Source organism: Aptenodytes patagonicus, chromosome 6 (genome assembly GCF_965638725.1).
Source record: "Aptenodytes patagonicus chromosome 6, bAptPat1.pri.cur, whole genome shotgun sequence".
NCBI classification, from domain to species: domain Eukaryota; kingdom Metazoa; phylum Chordata; class Aves; order Sphenisciformes; family Spheniscidae; genus Aptenodytes; species Aptenodytes patagonicus.
Window position 1 is genome coordinate 40,588,988 of NC_134954.1, and position 17,249 is coordinate 40,606,236.

The 17,249-nt window shown below is 40.5% G+C and overlaps 2 long non-coding RNA genes across 2 annotated transcripts; both read left to right on the plus strand.

The window, feature by feature from the left end:
• The first annotated feature begins 250 nt into the window (after window positions 1-250).
• On the plus strand, window positions 251-15,613 carry LOC143162212 (uncharacterized). Its single transcript, XR_012995655.1, has 5 exons — window positions 251-302; window positions 699-779; window positions 13,390-13,502; window positions 13,910-13,964; window positions 15,454-15,613. It is a non-coding gene; the product is annotated as an uncharacterized LOC143162212 (long non-coding RNA).
• On the plus strand, window positions 3,953-8,233 carry LOC143162213 (uncharacterized). The gene is made up of 2 exons (XR_012995656.1): window positions 3,953-3,993; window positions 7,538-8,233. It is a non-coding gene; the product is annotated as an uncharacterized LOC143162213 (long non-coding RNA).
• Window positions 15,614-17,249: the final 1,636 nt, after the last annotated feature.

Genomic DNA, 17,249 nt, shown 5'->3' on the forward strand with positions numbered 1-17,249 from the left:
GCTCCGTTCCCCTCAACCCCCCTCACCCTGCCGCGGGGAACGGGTGGCTCCGAGGGGCCGCCGCCTCCGAGGGGCCCCTCGCTCCTGGGCGGCTCTGACGGGCGGCCGCCCGCCTCCGGGCCCCCCTCCCACCCTCACGTACGCGAGCGGCGGCGGCGGCGGCGGCGGCGGCGGCGGGGGGGGGGGCCGGGGCCGGGGCCGGAGGCGGGCGGCCGCCCGCCCCCTTCCGGCCCCCCCCCCCCTTCCGGCCCCCCCCCAAACAGCCCCTTTCCAGTCAGCGTAGCGACTAGCAAAGGCAGAAGGTCAGTCGGGCGACGGCGTGGGATTTGTAAGCAAGGCTGCAGGCCCTTTGCTCGGTAGTTGCATGAAGGGTTTTCCTTACCTTGACAGGATCTGGGCCAAAAGGGTGTTGCTCCCCGTCCTGGATTAGGCCAGGAGGTATGAGGACATGAGGTGCGGCTATTCCTTAGTCAGTGAAGCAAATGATGCCATATGTAGCAATAACATAAACCACAGTAGTTGCTGCCCAAGGTGGAGAAAGCCGTGTTGCCAAATTACCTTCAGAGCCGAACTTTGTGGACTGAAACTGCATTTCGACAATGTATTGTTTTCAGTAGCAAAACCAGTTTCTTAATTTCTGACCTCCCTGTTTCTCCTCATGTTTTACACCTGCTGCCATACCTGTGCTGCTCTTCTAGCTACTGACAAGCAGATTCGTGAGCCGGGACTAAGGAGCTGCTCTAATGTAACATCCCACCAAAAACTCGTTATCCTAGAAGGTAAATACAGGGATTAAGCAGCAAACATGGTTACTGCCCCAACAGTAGCTAGGGACAGAACTGTGAGCTCAAACACAGCATGTGTTCAGCGTAAATAGACTCAGAAGTTGAAACCAGGAAAATTACCATGTTTTTAAAAATAGAAGATTAAGGCATTTGAGAATTTATGGACATCATAGTAGGAGTCCCTAATACTAAATGCGCTTTTATTTCAGTAACTAGGTCAGACCAGATTTTTTTTTTAGGCTGACACATACCAGCGTGAGACTGATACTGAAAAGTGTGGTGAACCATGGAGTAAATGACAATACAGTGCATTAGGTAGAAACATAGTTTCATCTCTCGAGGTAGTAAGTTCTTAGCACTGGCTGTCTTGATTCACATTCATATTTAAAAAAAAAAAAAATCTTAAAACCTTGTAGCAAAATTATTTTGCTGGAACAAAAAAATCCCAGCTCTCGGAAGCACTTCTAGAGAAGTCCCCAGAGGGCAACCTTGCTCTTCATTTTGAGAAATGATTCAGCCCCTGCTTATAGCAGTGTCATCTGTATTGGCATTTCCGTTGCAGTAACTCTCAGGGTATATTAAATTTTGTTGTAAAAATCTTAATCAAACTAAACGGGCACAAAAAAAGACACAGAACATTTCTGTATTACGCAGTCTCAGTTTTCAGTCTTGTACACTGTGAATAAAAAATAACTGAGAACAGGACATGAGGTGCTTTTGCAGGCATTGGGAGACTGCCTACTGTGAACTAATTAATTGCAGAATTCATTAGGCAATGCAGACTATTTGAAATTTTACGTACAGATTATATGATCATCAAAGATGCAGCCTATTAGTGTCATCTTAAGTATATAGAGCCATATATGCTGTTTTACAGCAAGTACCATGCAATTAAATCTAAACCAATCTAAATGACACCAAATTATCACAGTTGCCAAATCTGAACCCTTAGATTTTTTTTTTTATTATTTTTGAGGATAAGATAACTCTGCATCTCTCATCCAGGAATAACCAAATTACGGGGAGTTTGATAAGCAGATAACATTTTTGTACTTCGTATCCTATGTCTGAAAGTCTATACATTTCACAGACAAATATGAACAGAACCTTTCTGTAGGGTAATCTTTTTCTTAGTGTCGTTGTGGAAATGAAGAAATCAGTGTGTGGAGCTACCCTTGGGTAAGAGCAGGTTGAGGCTGTTTGAAACCCCTGGAAATCTCTTAATAAATTCCACCTGCACATGGTGCACATGGGCAAGGCTGTGATCAGGACATGATTACATAGGATGTCTGTTTCTAGAGTCCAAAGTAGAAGTCAGTGGTCTGATTCATCTTTTACTTATGCTGATTTTAGTCTGTTCCCCTCCATCTATTCCCCCCCCCCAGCTTCAGTATAAATAATGGTGTAGACCCTTTCTTTGTTGTCTTCCATCTGTATGCCTGATTTAGAACAAGAGTGGGGCTTGCTCATTTGTAAACAATGAAGTAATAGCAAGCATTGTCTTAAAACAGCTACTGATTCCTTTCCACAGTGCTGACACTGAATTTATGCTTAATGTTTAACTTTTCCCTTTTTTTTTTTTAATTGGTTTCAAGAAGAAGGGGTGATGACAGAAGAGCAATATTCCTTGAGCCTAGCATTCTACTTCATTTTAAAACATGCTGGTGATGGCTTGAATTTACCTACAGTTTTTTGGGGGGTGGGGTGTGGTAGGTGTTAGAAAATTGCAATTTTCCCACAGACAGCCATTTAGTGACTGAAAGCCAGTCCAAAAAGTAACTCAGCTATCATCCTGGTTTTTAACAGTTCTCCTGCACACCCCATTTTCTGCAGAGTGGAATATCAAAGTGAAAATGTTTTCTAAAAAGTAAATAAAAGTAAATTTCTACTTCTATAAGTAGAAATAGGAAAAAGAGTGAAAATAATGGGGTTGCATGAGAATAAGCAGAATGAGATGACCTTTAACCTGGGATTTTATGGATATTACTACTATTAGCAAAGAGGGCTGCAGGAGGTTGGATATACTAGGGGTGAGCAGCACCCCCAGGAGCCAAGCGAGGAACTCAGGGAATGTAAGTGCAATAGCCAGAAGGATAGGCAGGTTGTAATTCCTCCCCTTGGAGACATTTCCTGGCAGTGTGTTCAGCAGGTTTGGAAAGAGAAAACAAATTGCAGACTGTAGGAGGACTTTAGAGTTGAGCAGATGTTTTTGGGTTTTGTTTCTGGAGTTTTTGGTTTCTTTTCCAGAAAAACATCTAACTTCAGGATGTGGGAGCTCTTGCTCCCAAGAAGGATTCCAAGAGCAGTTCCGCTGCATTCTGTATGCCACCTATATACACCTAATTAATCATTAATTTGTACCCCTCACTTAGTTGCCTCTGAGAGCTCCCAGTGTAGTTCACCAAGACCAGGTAATAAATGGTACAAGTATTTCATTATGTCCCGTGCTCTTGCGTCCAGGCTTGCTGTAAATTTAATCTTTTCCTCTGCTGGTCTAACAGCTAGCATCTAATTTGTCTACATGTGGGTAGTAAGTGCATCCTTACAGCGTATGAAGGTAAGGAAAAATGAGTCTGTGAAGGCTTGAGGAATAGAATGGGAAAATTTCCAGTTCATCCCTGCTAACTGGTTATTACTGTACTGACAAGCAATCCTCAAATGGTTTTTTCTTAGTCCAGTCTTAGTTGACAATATTCTAAAACACCTCCACAGGTGTAACACATGACACAGGTTTAAATTTCCTTGCACCAACGTGGACACTTAGTACTGCAGTGGAGAGTCTTCCATTGACATCAGTGAAAGTAGAAGTAGACTTAAAGTGGAAAACTAGTCTGTTTCTCCACTCTAACAATAGGCCAGCCCAGGGAAGGACTGAAACACAGGAAACACATATGTAATATGGAGAAGCTAATTTTTGCTTTTGTCTGTAATGTGAGTAATCCCATGGGAACAGAATGCCTTCCCCAGGGATTTTAGTCAGAGACTTTTCAAGTAATGCATCCATATAACATCTGAAGTCATAGATTTGGGATGAGGGCGCAGCTAATGGCATTCAGTAGTGAATTTCTCCTGTAACAAGAAAGTGTGTGAGCGGACGAAAAAAAAAAACCTTTTCTTTCTTCCTTTTTTTTAACCAGTTAATTTGCATCATATCAGTGGGGAACTAGAAGTGTTTGGAAAAGGATGAAAGCAAATCCATAATGAAACTGTGTGAGTGAAGTAGTTTTCATTTTCTTTTGGCCTCAGAGGGCATGGGGGAAAGTGTGGGGGTGGCTGGGTGCTGCCGCTGACACTGCCGTGTTGATGACGCCGGGAGAGAGGCCCCAGGCAAGGTCCATCCACCAGTGGGTTCCTCCCCTCCCACCACCCAGGCTTAGACACACCACTCATGCTGCATCCACCCTGCCAGTACCTCCTAGGTTAGACAGGACCCTGGGCAAACACCCTCCTACATCTCTCTTCCCTGCTGCCACAAGCAATCTGTCACTCCTCCCCTCGAACCACCCTCCACCTACGTACAAAACCATAACTGTAAGGAACGCCCTCTTCCCTTCCCCCTTCCCTCCCCATGGGTCTGTTCTTCATGGGTGAAAAATGCTGCCTTCCTAGAGATCTGGTCACCCCTGAATTTGGCTTTGAGACCCAAGCTGTTTGATATCTTTTAGGACCACCGCTTGGAAAGCTCTACTTGCAGATCTATTGTGTTAGTTTTTCATTTGCATATAATTGTATATGTGCAGGTGGGAAGGGGCTATTTGCTTCCCACTTGCTTTGATATGCCTCCTTCCTAAGAGGACCGCTTCCTTCCCTTCCTGCTCTTGGCCTCCCACGCATCCAGCAATGAGAAATGCTGCAGAAAACTGACCAGCTACCAACCCGCCCACCTGAAGAGGAGGAGCACCAGCAGCAGCAGCGCATTTCTCTCTCTCTCAGCTTTTTAAACACAGTTAAAAAGAGCTGTAGTGTGGGTGGAAATAACTGTAGGGAGTGTGTGTGGGAATGGGGCCAGAGGAGAGTGAATTTTCTGTTGGTAGGACAGTTACTTCTGGTGGACCAAAAAAATCCCCCAAGGATATCTTAATGTTGAGGGTGTCTTCGGGTGTATAATTAGTTCTTAAGGTTGAGTTTCCCAGGTCTGGAAAGAATGAAACAGAGTTTGTTTTTCCCTGGTAGTGCAAGTGATGGTACAGTGGCAGCCAGCACTCCTCACTCAGGGAAGCTTGCCTACAAGACTTCAGGAGTCTGCTTGGCAAATAATATTTGTATTATATCTCGTTGTGTCATCATGTCTCTTGTTCTGCTCATGATGTATGTGCTTGATTCTGTGAGAGTCAGAGCTGCCTGTATGTAGGAAGAGAAAAAGGCATGTGGTTTTCACACAGTGTGGGTCTGTATTTCAAAATACTGTCCCTGTTGGACCTCCTGAAATAGCACTATCCCAGAATATCAGTTAATTCAAGATTTACTCTAAATTTGTGTTTCTATAACGAATTAAATTCAAGCTTATTTATGTTAACAGGATGTTATTTGACGTGCTTTGCTTGTATTACATGAAAATAGCAGTGAAAGTAGTGTACGAAAACAGAACTTGTAAGACTAGCGGTATAGAGTGCAAAGTGGTACTGCTGTTTCTTAAGAAATACCGCTGATTGATAGACTCCAAGAACCAAGGGTACAGAACAACTTTCAGGTTCTGACTTGGTTTGACTTAGCTATCTGGAATACAGGTTTTGCAATATGTAATCGTAATCAAATTTGTCCTAACTTGAGTTAGTTACATGCATTCTTCTCAATCCAAAACTCTACCCATAAATTTATTTTGACTAGATTTCTCACCAGCATCAGACTTTCCATATACATTACTGGTGCAGAATCTTGTATCAGGATGGGGTCTGTAATGATTCAAAAAGATGCAATTAACAGCCAATTAATGAAATTTGACTCTCAAAGTATAGGAGATTTTTTAAAAAAATATTGCATAGGGCCTGTAATTTTCTCCTAGTGAGTAGAAACCTCGAACTTGACATTTGAATGGTTTTAGCCCTGTGAAGTAACTTTCTTCATGGAAAAGGAGTGCACACTGGAGTGCGAAATCCTGTCACAAGGCAACTTACCTTCCAGTCAAGACATAGCAGTTTGCCAGACCCATTTCACAGACCAGGACTGCGCAGATACGATGCAGTAGGGAACTGGGCTCACCGACTTCAGTGCCTCCCCCTCTGCCAGCCTATCTCCTGTAGCTCTGAAGATTTTACCCTAGAGTAGGAATGAAAAATGCAGGCATAATTCCTTACACTGGTCAGCTCAGAAACAAAGGAAGTTATGAATAAGCCTAATTAACACATTTGCATGTGACACAACATAAAGATCTGCTGATGGACTTACGTTAGCAAGAGCTAGAGCAGTGTCAATGGAGATGTAACCTGAATGCAACTAATTATCCTGATGTTTTAAAAGTCTTATTTCTGAATGGTGATTAATACTTTAAATATATCCTTATAACCTTCCACTGAATCTTATGTAACTCATAATTATAATCTACTGGAATTACATACCCACCCTGAGGAGGAACAATATTCCAAATAGTAAGTTCATGTCACTTGACTGATTTACTTCAAAACATTGCAGTAATTCCTTTGTCAGTAGCATTTTGAAGCACTATTGGCCCGCTTGTAATTCTATCTTGCATTTAGCATTGGTTCAGTTAACTTTAAAGGTAGTGCTTTTCATACCTTTTATATCAATGAATGTACATCAGATTTTAAATGCAGATTATATGCTTATCTTGCCAACTACTGTTAGCCTGAAATTTTCCTTGTATGATCTATTGTGGTGGAATGATATTATTCAAGAAGCAGTAAAAAAAAAAAAAAAAACCCAAACATTTAGAATCATTAAAAATCTATTTTAGGAGCTCAGTCCTGTATGTAACATTCCTGTTGGCCTCCCTGTTTTATCTGTTGTTCAGCTGGAATGTCACATGCTTTGGTCTTGAACCATCTGGTACCAAACCTTTCCTTCTCAGGGGCCATAGTGAACACCTAGTTACCTCATTTTGTTTCAGTCAAAATCATAGTGAATTAAGCAGAAAAGCATTTGATGCTAATTAGTAGCTTTCTGACAGTCCAGGGATTTGATGAGTACAGAGAGCACCTCAGATGTTTATTTTAAGAACTTGTTGCTCTAAATTAAAGTGAGGCTCTTCAGCAGGGCAGTTTGGCTGACAGCCAGTATCTTATTAAACAGATGTGTGTGTATTCAAACCTTTCCACGTTACTCATCTGACACCTTGCACAGGTATTAATTTTCACTTGAAAAGATCTAAATTTGATTTTAAAAGTCAATATTAAGAATATTTTTCAAATTTTCTATTTAATTCTGGAATACAACTAAAGCTGTTCATAAAATAATGCCTTTAAAGAACATTGCCTAGGGAAAGGTATCTCATTTAATGCCACAAATGATGCAAAGGACAGCAGAGCAGATTGGAGAACTTAAAAATGAGGAAAAAAATAGGTCAGCAGAATAAATAGAGGCCTTTAAGCTATTAAAAAATAAGCATATATCATTCATTGCTGCAGATACATTCTGTTTGTAAGTATAAATTACCAGCCTCCAATATGGGGTAATTGTGAGCAAATGCTAGCTTCAATGCAACTCAATTTATCAGCTCTGTGTATAATTATTAACCTGGTGGAAAGGATGTGTAGCAAGTCAGAAGGGAAAGTGTTTGTTTCTTTTTTTTTTTTCAGAAAAGAAATACGGTCATCCTGGATCATAAACAAACTTGCAATGGAAGTGACAGGGAGGGAGTACCTGGTTCCTGGAGCCCTCATTCAGTGGATATACATCCCCAGGGATATACTGCTCAGTGAAGAAAGGCAACGGCGGCCATGGCAGGGCATAACATAGATCTAAGTTGTTCACAAGGAAATACATGGTCTCTAGTATCATTAGTTCCTCTCTAACCTCAATCTTCTGTCTGCCCCGTGGATTTCATGATGCCACTGGTTCTCCTGTCCAGACCTGGACAGTCCCTCCTTCTCTCTCTGTCTCTGCGATAGCAGGCTGGAACGGAGGTTCATGCTGCTGAGAGCATTATATGGGAATATATAATTATTTCAGAAATAACATGCAACACAGTGTGATTTAGTCATACTTTGACACACCTCTGTCTGCCAAGAAAAATGCAGGCACTACCTTACAGAACTGTTGCTAAGAGCACTTCAGGCTCTAGGAGTGAGAAGATGCTTTATTGTATGGTTAACTGCAGGAGTTAACAGCAGGGTTTCAATCTGGGACCTGCCAAGATATTAAAGCACACAAATCTGTTGCTTGAACTAAAGGCTGCGCTTCTGCCTAGGAGACGTAGCACCATGTAGAATTAGCCTGGGACGTTATTTCTTAAATTTAAGACACTTTGAAAAGGGATTTTATTGACATTTGTAGCCTAAAAAAAAAAGAGAAAGTTCTGGCCAGCACCAAGAAGAAACATCTTTTGTTTGTTTTATGCTAAAGTTAAACAATTTTCTAAGAAAACAGAGACTTTATGTTAAAAATTGAAAATGGATTTTTCTTTAATCTGAAATGTTAATGGAAATCTTTTTTCTTCCCCACAACTGAGCAGGAGAATCATGAAACACATTTGGACTGTGCATTCCTTTTCCTGTGCCCCCACTAGCATCCCTGTAGCTTTTGTGAGCCTTTTGGAACATTCAGCATTGACTAGTTTCTTCCTAGTAAGAGACAGCTGAATTTTGCAGGTACAGCTGTCTGTCATCTTAATTACAATAGCAACATACAATTTTCAACATTCAACATTCTTTAAATAGTCAGAAGAAGCAGACATTGAGAAATAAGTTTGTAGCTTTTTCACTATTCTGCTTTAGTTTTCACTTCTGTAAAGTGAAGAAAGTAACCTTTACTGTCTCATTGTAATATCAACATTAACTTTCTAGTTGAAACAGTAAGATGCTATACACTGGTGATAACAAATGGCATCTTGTCATTGCACAAAAGATAGCTCCTATTATTGAGCTAAAGCGTTAAGTATAGTTTATCTATATGTTTGCAGTGCGTATACCAGAAAATGCTACATAGCACAATGACTCAGGCTTATGGGACCCAGAGGAAGAGGATTCAGATACCACGTGCTTTGAATTTCTGTGCTGCTTTACAAATCAACACATGGAATATATTTTCTGCTTCTCTTAAAAAAAACAAACAAAAAAAAAAAAAAAACCACAAACAACAAAAAAACCCCACCTGTTCTGTAAACTGTTATAAATGGATATCCAACCAGGGTCTTGTATGTATGTTAGGAAGGATGCATGCTTTTTCTTTCTAAACAAACAATCTGACCACTGCTTCACACGCAAGCCTGTAATGCTGCCATCTATCAGCTGTTACCCAGCTATACAGAAGGAAGCGAGGATTTTCTTTTAGCACAGGACAAAGAAATCCATGCCATATTAAAATGTGCTCACTCAGCTACACTCCTTTCCTCAGGAGTGTTTAAATTATCTTTTCTTCTGAGGAAATTTCCCACCTACCTGAGAATTTCCCACCTTCTTCACTTTTTAAGTAAAAAAAGCCTAGTATTTACAGAAGTAAAAAGCCCAAAATTCTGTCAGGTCCTCCAGTATGTAATTTTAGGAGGTTTGTAGGGTATTTGCACAAGCAGTCAGCTCTCTGTTTCACAGTAATCTATTTACTTTTGTTAGTTATTCACAATAAGCAGTCATAATGCTTGTAGGTAACATGATTACTCACTACAAAATGACTGCAACAATGGATTGTGACTTTGTCACTGCATAATAATAACCAGAAGCAGATCTCTCAGGAATATGTGGAGTTATTTCTAGAAGGTGAAGGAAAAGATCTTCCCTAGAAGATGGCACTTAATCTTAAATACTGGAAACTTTTTGCCAAAGATCTCGGTGACCCATGCTGTGTAACCTTCACTTTTCTTGTCCAGGAAGGGGAACTGTTTGCAGATCCATGTTAATCTTTCACACCTATCTAACGTGTAGAATGTGGGCAGTATTTACATATCTCATAAAAAACTATAGCTCAGCCATGTTTTTAAAGTGCTTCAGCACAGTAAATAGCTAAATGAAAGTTCAACTCTATAGAATTAAAACTGTAGTTCACTTTCTGTCTCCATTTCCCAGATAGGCCTGAGTTAATTAGTAGCCAACCTTCCAATACCCGTTTCCTCCTTTTGAGCCTTTTGTGTATAAACCACGTATATTTGTTCAGCCACCGTTGTTGCACGGAGATCACCCCCACCCAGCTCAGAGTCCAAAGGTTTACCAGTTTAGTTTAGCTACTAAATCTAAAAGTGTGTAAGATAAGACAGGGTTTGTAAACCAATTACTGCATTCTATTTTAGTGATACTGCATTTACTTAAATGTCAGTGCTGTTGGGTCAAAATTTAAAATATATTGCAGTTTGAGGTCTTTAAAATTCTTCTTCAGTATTACTATTTGGAATGGTAGTTGATGCTTAAATTATTAATTTAGAAAGTAAGAGAGACATACAAGGTAGACAGGCAACCTATGTCGTGTACATTTATGTCCGTACACATTTTCATTCTTGCTAAAGGAAATTAAAATAACTCAGCTTACCGGAGAATTTTCAAGATTAGAAGTCTTGCTTCTGAGGGTGCTGTCTGAAGGGGTTTTAGGCATCAGGAGGGCTGATTCACAGTTGTCCTCCATAGTGTTTAGGGTAATTGTTTAACTTTTTGATTCCACTACAACGTGAATAATAAAAAAACCTACGGTTCAGAGCTCATGGCATTTGCACTCTTTGTAGTGACATTATTCAGCACGCATGCTACAAGAAAGAAGGAACCGAGACCTTAGACTTTCCTTAACATTCCCTCCTGTTGCTGGTATCAGGGGCCAAGGCTATGGAAGACACAGGGAACATTTGACTACTGCTTTTCTGACTTAGATATGACTGATGTCAAGAAGGAGCCAGCTGCTGATAGCTTGCTCTGGCTTCTCCTTCTGTCACTCGTATACTGATGGACTTGCACTGGTAGGAAATGCTACAGTTTTAAGTACGTTAGAGTGGCTCTGCAGAATAGGAAAAATGCCTTCCTAACTCAGTACATCTATAAGCTATTGTTTAAGGCAAAGTATGAGGGTTAGTAGCACTTATTACATGGTGGCCTAGGGAACTCTAGGGTCCGTGAAACCATCAGTGGCCCAAAGGTGATCTGCAAAAACAGGTCTAGTGTTTACTTGAAACATTTAATAATAAGAATGCACGATACTTTGAAAAACTGAAGGGAAAATAAACTGTGGTACAAAATGTTTGAGAACTATTGATCTATTGTTATTCTAATCTCTTTTAATTGTTGTCCTGGTTTCGGCAGGGATAGAGTTAATTTCCTTCCTAGTAGCTGGTACAGTGCTGTGTTTTGGATTTAGGATGAGAACAAAGTTGATAACGCACCGATGTTTTAGTTGTTGCTAGGTAATGCTTACATTAGCCAAGGACTTTTTAGTTTCCCATGCTCTACTGACTGAGAAGGCTGGAGGTGCACAAGAAGCTGGGAGGGGGCACAGCCAAACTGGCCAAAGGGACATTCCATACCATGTGACGTCATGCGCAGTACATAAACTGGGGAAAGCTGGCCGGGGGGGCCGCTGCTCGGGGACTGGCTGGGCATCGGTTGGCGGGTGGTGAGCAATTGTACTGTGCATCACTTGCTTTGTGTATTATTATTACATTATCATCATTTTATTTCAATTATTAAACTGTTTTTATCTCAACCCACGAGTTTTTCTCACTTGTGCTCTTCCAATTCTCTCCCCCATCCCACCGGGTGGGGGGAGTGAGCGAGCGGCTGCGTGGTGCTTAGTTGCCGACTGAGGTTAAACCACGACAGTTGTTCCCCAGAAGATTACAGCTCTCAGAAACAAAAAGACAAAGACAACCATGCTGTTCAGTTAGACTGAAGGACTGTCTAGCCCAGGACACCGTCTCCCAAAAACAGCACTGAGGGGCTGCATGGGGACAAGTAAGAACAGGGCAAACATGGCTCACACTCTGTTTTCAGCTCAGGGGACTCCTGAGTTGGATGTGGGGGCATTTTTTTTTCCTGTGTTTTTTCCAGCCTCCCCTGGAATGTGACAAACTTTTAGCATCCACAGTATCTTTGCAAGCTTTGGACATGTCTCCTACTAGCTTCATTTGATGTGCCCTAATCCATGTATGAGAAGAAAGAGTAAATTAACCTGCTTTCTCCAATTCATGACTTTGTAAATCTCCTATATCCCTGCTAAGTTGCCTCTTTTCCTGACTGGTGACTACTAGGCTATTTAGCTGTTCCAGGCAGAGAAGTCATTCCAAACTTTTGAGCATCCTTCTCTGAACCTTTTCCAACTCTAATATATTCTTTTTGAAATGAGGAGACCATACTGCTTTTTTCCTATAGTTCATATGGGATCCATGTCTGAATTTCTCTCTGTGTGAAAAAAAAATCCATATATTATGCTAAAATAGAATTCTTTCTTACTTTGCAATGGGTTTTGCACTTACAATCTTTCTTTCTTTTTTTTTCCCCTCGTAAGTACTTTGACAGTTTTGAACCTTCTGGTAATAAACAGTTAACAGCACACTGCAGCAATATAAGAAATCCTCAGGGAGCTAGGTTGTACATCCTAAAAGCAGATAAAATTGTCCAACCCTGCAGGCAACAGACCTTTTCTCAACTATTAATAGAACAGGGGAAAAGAAGAAAAGGACTTAGTAAATTACTTTAAAAAGCATAGGTACTTAGAATTCATAGTTGTTGTGCTGATTTAGGAAGTCATGAGATATGTCATAGAAAAAAAGGTAAGAAATTTTAATACTGTTATATAGACAAAGACTTTTTTCTGCTTTTGTCACCTTCCTGTGTTTTTTTTTTCTTTTCCCACCCAGCCATTTCAAAGGCATATCCTTACAATGACGCATCAATTTTCTGTCTGCTTGAGGTTTAGAAATAGCTGAGCTGTTATAAATAGATCACAATCTGCAAGAGACAAAGAGAATGGAAATATGGTAAAAGGTTAGCTGAAAAATTTAGATGTGGATTGAGATTTCAGATGTCTGCGAGAGTGGAAGTACTCGGTTTGACATGCTTTATTAACTGCAGCAGAAGAACCTGTGCTTCTTGTGCAGCATTGGGGAACTGCCAGGTGGAGTCAGGTGGCACTTTCGGTCACGGTGCCAAGCAGAGAGTGACGTCCAGCCCCGTCTCTGGGAGCTCACAGTTCAATGACATGAGAAGAAGGCACCTTGTGGTTCCTTACTGTGAGGCTAAAACACCAGAGGCTATTACTCTTTTATACACCTTAGAGCCACTAAATCAGAATGTGTAACTTTTACACTGTAATTTTTCTGGCAGTACTTGTCTCCTCTGAACTGGTAGCATTCATCAAGTTTGCTCCCTTTTTCCACTTTACCTCCACAACACCTTAACTTTAGTGAAGTGTCTTAGCATATGGTTGAAACCTTGTCCTTGTCCAACAAGGCAGTGAAAAAATCAAAACTGGGAAACAGTCTAGTATCTTTTTGTTTCTGTCTGAGTATTCCCTTTGTAAGGTCATTTAGATCCTGCTGACACTTCCAAACAGACTTTGGGAGAACAAGTAGTTGTCCTGCACCGAAACCTGATACCTGGGAGTGGTATTATTCCTCCAGCCATATACGTACAGGTGAGGTCCATTTTCTTATCTTCCAACTATCTAACTCTGTTAGAGTGACTGTGAGAAAGATGATTTGGTAACTGTGGGTAAAATAAGACATTAAACGGAAGGGACAAGCTTCCTCTACGATGTGTTTCTGTTTTGAACAGAAGCTGCTTCCTGAAACCAGGCTGGGTTTCACAGTAGCTATATCATGGCAACTAGCTATACATTCTCGATCTTTGCCAAATACAATGTCATACTACTAATGTAGGACCTGTTCTTTGCTTGAACTGTGTCTCCAACTGTCATTGGTTTTAATAGAAGTTTAGGCCAATATACACTGCAGAATCAGGTTCTTCAAACTTAAATTAACATTCTGTTGAAAACTAAACATATGTTGTTTTTTTTTTCACTGTCAACAATTTGGTTTCCAGGTTTGGAAAAGAAACATTGCTGGGGAGGAATCCAATGAATTTATTAATGAGCTCGGTAAGTATGGAACTATTAATATCTTCTGAGATTTTGTTTGTCTTATTTTTATCTTCAACTTCAGACTCTGAAATAAACAGATGTTCTAAAGGTTTCCACTGAGAATACTACAGTATGTTAAGTCCTATCTTAAATACATTGTGATTATCGGGATATTGTAGGAAACAAGTGAATAGCTGTGTACAATATTTCTGAAACAATTTGTACCATTACATGAAGTCTTTATCTCACATTGCACCAATAGCCCTAAAAAGACAACATCTAAAACATTTCTTATATGTTACTAATGATTTTTATTTCCAGCCAGAAATCTGAATACAAAAATGGAAACATTACTTTATTCTCTAATATTATCAGAGAACATTAAAGCTGCTATTACTATTCCGTGGCATGACTGACAGCATAGTTTACCTGTCCTAATAGCATTTTAAATAGATGAGTGCTTCTATTTGTCTAAAAAGCTTCAATTTATTTCATGATTATTTCTGATCAGAGATACTGCTTTGAATCTCAGTGTAAACTGAATTCTATGGCAATCCTCCTACTGACACTTAAGTACTGAGGTCCTTTGTTCTTCATAGTGAGGAATATCATCTCGAGAACTTGAGAAGGGCATCAGTAAATTGCTCATTGTTTTCACACTTTGGGGAGGGGGGACTGTCTGAAATTCACCTTGAAATTGAATTCAACTACCGGTATCGCTTGGATGTTGTCATATTAACCAAGAAGTTAAAACAGATTAACCGCTCAGTTATGCTGGAGGTCCTGAGATAAAATACAAAATAAAAAAGATCAGTCTGCTCTCTGGAGAAAGAGGTGAGATAGCTTGGCTAACACTGTGACTCCCTTCTGTATAAAAAGTGACATTTACTGCTCCTATTTATAATGAGGCAAATTCAGTCCTGGAGAGAGTTAGATATAAGGCCTCTGAAGTCAGCAGTTAGCCTTAGCCTGAATTTGGTGCAATGTGTCCCTCAGAACAAAAGATTATTTCACTGCTTGTGTAACTCAAGTAGTTTTCATCAAAAATCACATTTGCATGTACTAAGTAAAAATGCCTGCTTTGGTCTTGGTTTAGGTTTATAAAGCTATATTGTAGAAGACCTGAATTTAATCAGGGAGATGAGATAAGATGATATGACTGTGCTTGTATCTGATTCAAAAAAACCCAGTTCAGTTAAAAACTGCTTTGAGCTATCACCATTTTTTTTAGCCGTATAAATAGTGAGAGCTAGTCCTTGGATTAAAGGAGAAGAATCTATAATGCTGTGTAAAATCAGAAGTCATTTTCTTGCATAAACTGAACCTCAATTAAAATTGTTTTGGTCAGGGAATATTTTGATGTGCAGTGGTATTGTATTTCCTTTAAAAGCTATTCTCAGAAACTTAATTTAGTCAAAAGCTAACTCAAATTCCCATTGACCTCAAGTCATTGACTAGTAATTAGGAAAACAGGGCTATCTGACCGTATATGCGTGTTTTTTTGCAGATGTAAAGGACAATGATAGAAAATAATTTCTTGCTTGAATGCCAGTATTTGTTCAACCCCTTGCTCTCAGAAGGGATAGAAGGAACTTCCAGGGATCAAAGAGAACTGGTCAGTTTGCCGTCCCTCGGTCATATACCTGCAGTTATTAAAAACATGTTAGGCTCCATAGTTATTTAGTACACTCAGAATACAGCGTAGAAGGCATTCATTTGTGTTATTGAAGCCAAGTGTGGAAGCAAGGACCCATCCTGCCGGGACATAGTGGGCAGAGGAGGTGGGTGTATATGTCATATTTTTAACTATTCTGTCTACCCTAGTCATTTTGCATTTTTGTTTTAACATTTCTAGGTTTTATTTAGAATAAAATGCGTGTGCATGGGGGGGCTGTTTGTTTAAGTTTTAGAAGTTTGGTCTTTTCTGGGCACCCCGCTATAAGAGAAGGTCTCAGCAGATCCATCTCAAAGCTCTGGCCAGTTAAGCTTCCCTCCCTCCATGAAGACAGGCCAATGCAGAATTCATTGCAGGTTCAGTGGCTGAATTGCATAAATTGTCTGTGGTTCCTGCCTGGACTACAGAGTCAGCGGGGCTTTGCACACTCTCCAATCTGTGGCAGTGGAGCTTATGACAGGATCAAGGTCATCATGTTTTTGCACATATTCAATGGCATCAGTGTTAGCAGCAGCCCAATGTAAACAATTTGCTCTGCGCACAGCAAAACTAATGAAGCTTGATTTTCTATGGGTTTGTGTATTACACTTTACAATCCGCTCCCTTTCCTCCACCACTTTAAAAGCCTCAGCTGTCCCTTCTCCCTTTCCTCCTGTTCCCTCCTCTATTCCCTTACCTGACCCCCAGTTCTTTGCAGAGCAACTTAACTGCTGCTCAGGCACAAACAATGATTCACTGGACAAATGGGAGCCCGCTGTGGAGTTCATGCTGCGGGCTTTCCTCCCGCGGAGGGCACTGTCTTGCCTCTTTTTCCTTTGCCAGCCACTGATGTTCACACAACCTTGTAGGAATTTAATATTTGTAAGGCTGTCACTGCACATCAAATTTGATACCTGCCAGTGGGTTCAAAGGTTCTTGGGGTGAGGAAAGGTTGACTACTTTATAGTAGTATAAGCAGATACCCCGCAAACACAAATCTAATTTTGAGGGGGGAAAAAAAGGCCTATCCGGTAGGGAAAAGTACATACATACACACACAGTAAACAGTTTCTGTAACTAGTATTTGCTCTTGCGCATTGCTTTGCCTTCTTGTTGCTAAGGAATGTAATACTTCTAAAAGTGTTAGATTAAAAAGCTGAGGATCCTCTGTTTCCCTGCCAAACCAGACAGACCACTGCAATGGTAGCTCCTCGTCTTAACCGGCTGTGACTATTTTGTCCTGGGTTACCATTAACATTGCTTGCACCTGTGCATGATTTGCTGATTCACTGGATGACTATTTCTCAGTTCCTCTGTTGGAATTTTTCTCTTACTGGTAACATAGTTGCTTTTAGTCTGAAACAGTAGGGAACAGCCACTTTGTTCCTCGTAATGACTTGACTTCTTCCCAGATTCACACTGGGATATTACAAACTGGTGTGTTATGAAGAGCTTCCTAAAGAAGAAGAAATGAATGCCATAGCTGCCTTAACGCAGTGCCTCTCCTAGCGAAGGATTGACTAAAAAAGTAGTTTTGTTCATGTTACGCAAACTATATTAAAGGTCTGATGGAAATGAAAGCTTTTCTGTTGTCTTCATTGTACTCTGGAGCAAGTCCTAGCAACACAAATCTCACCTTCAATTTATCT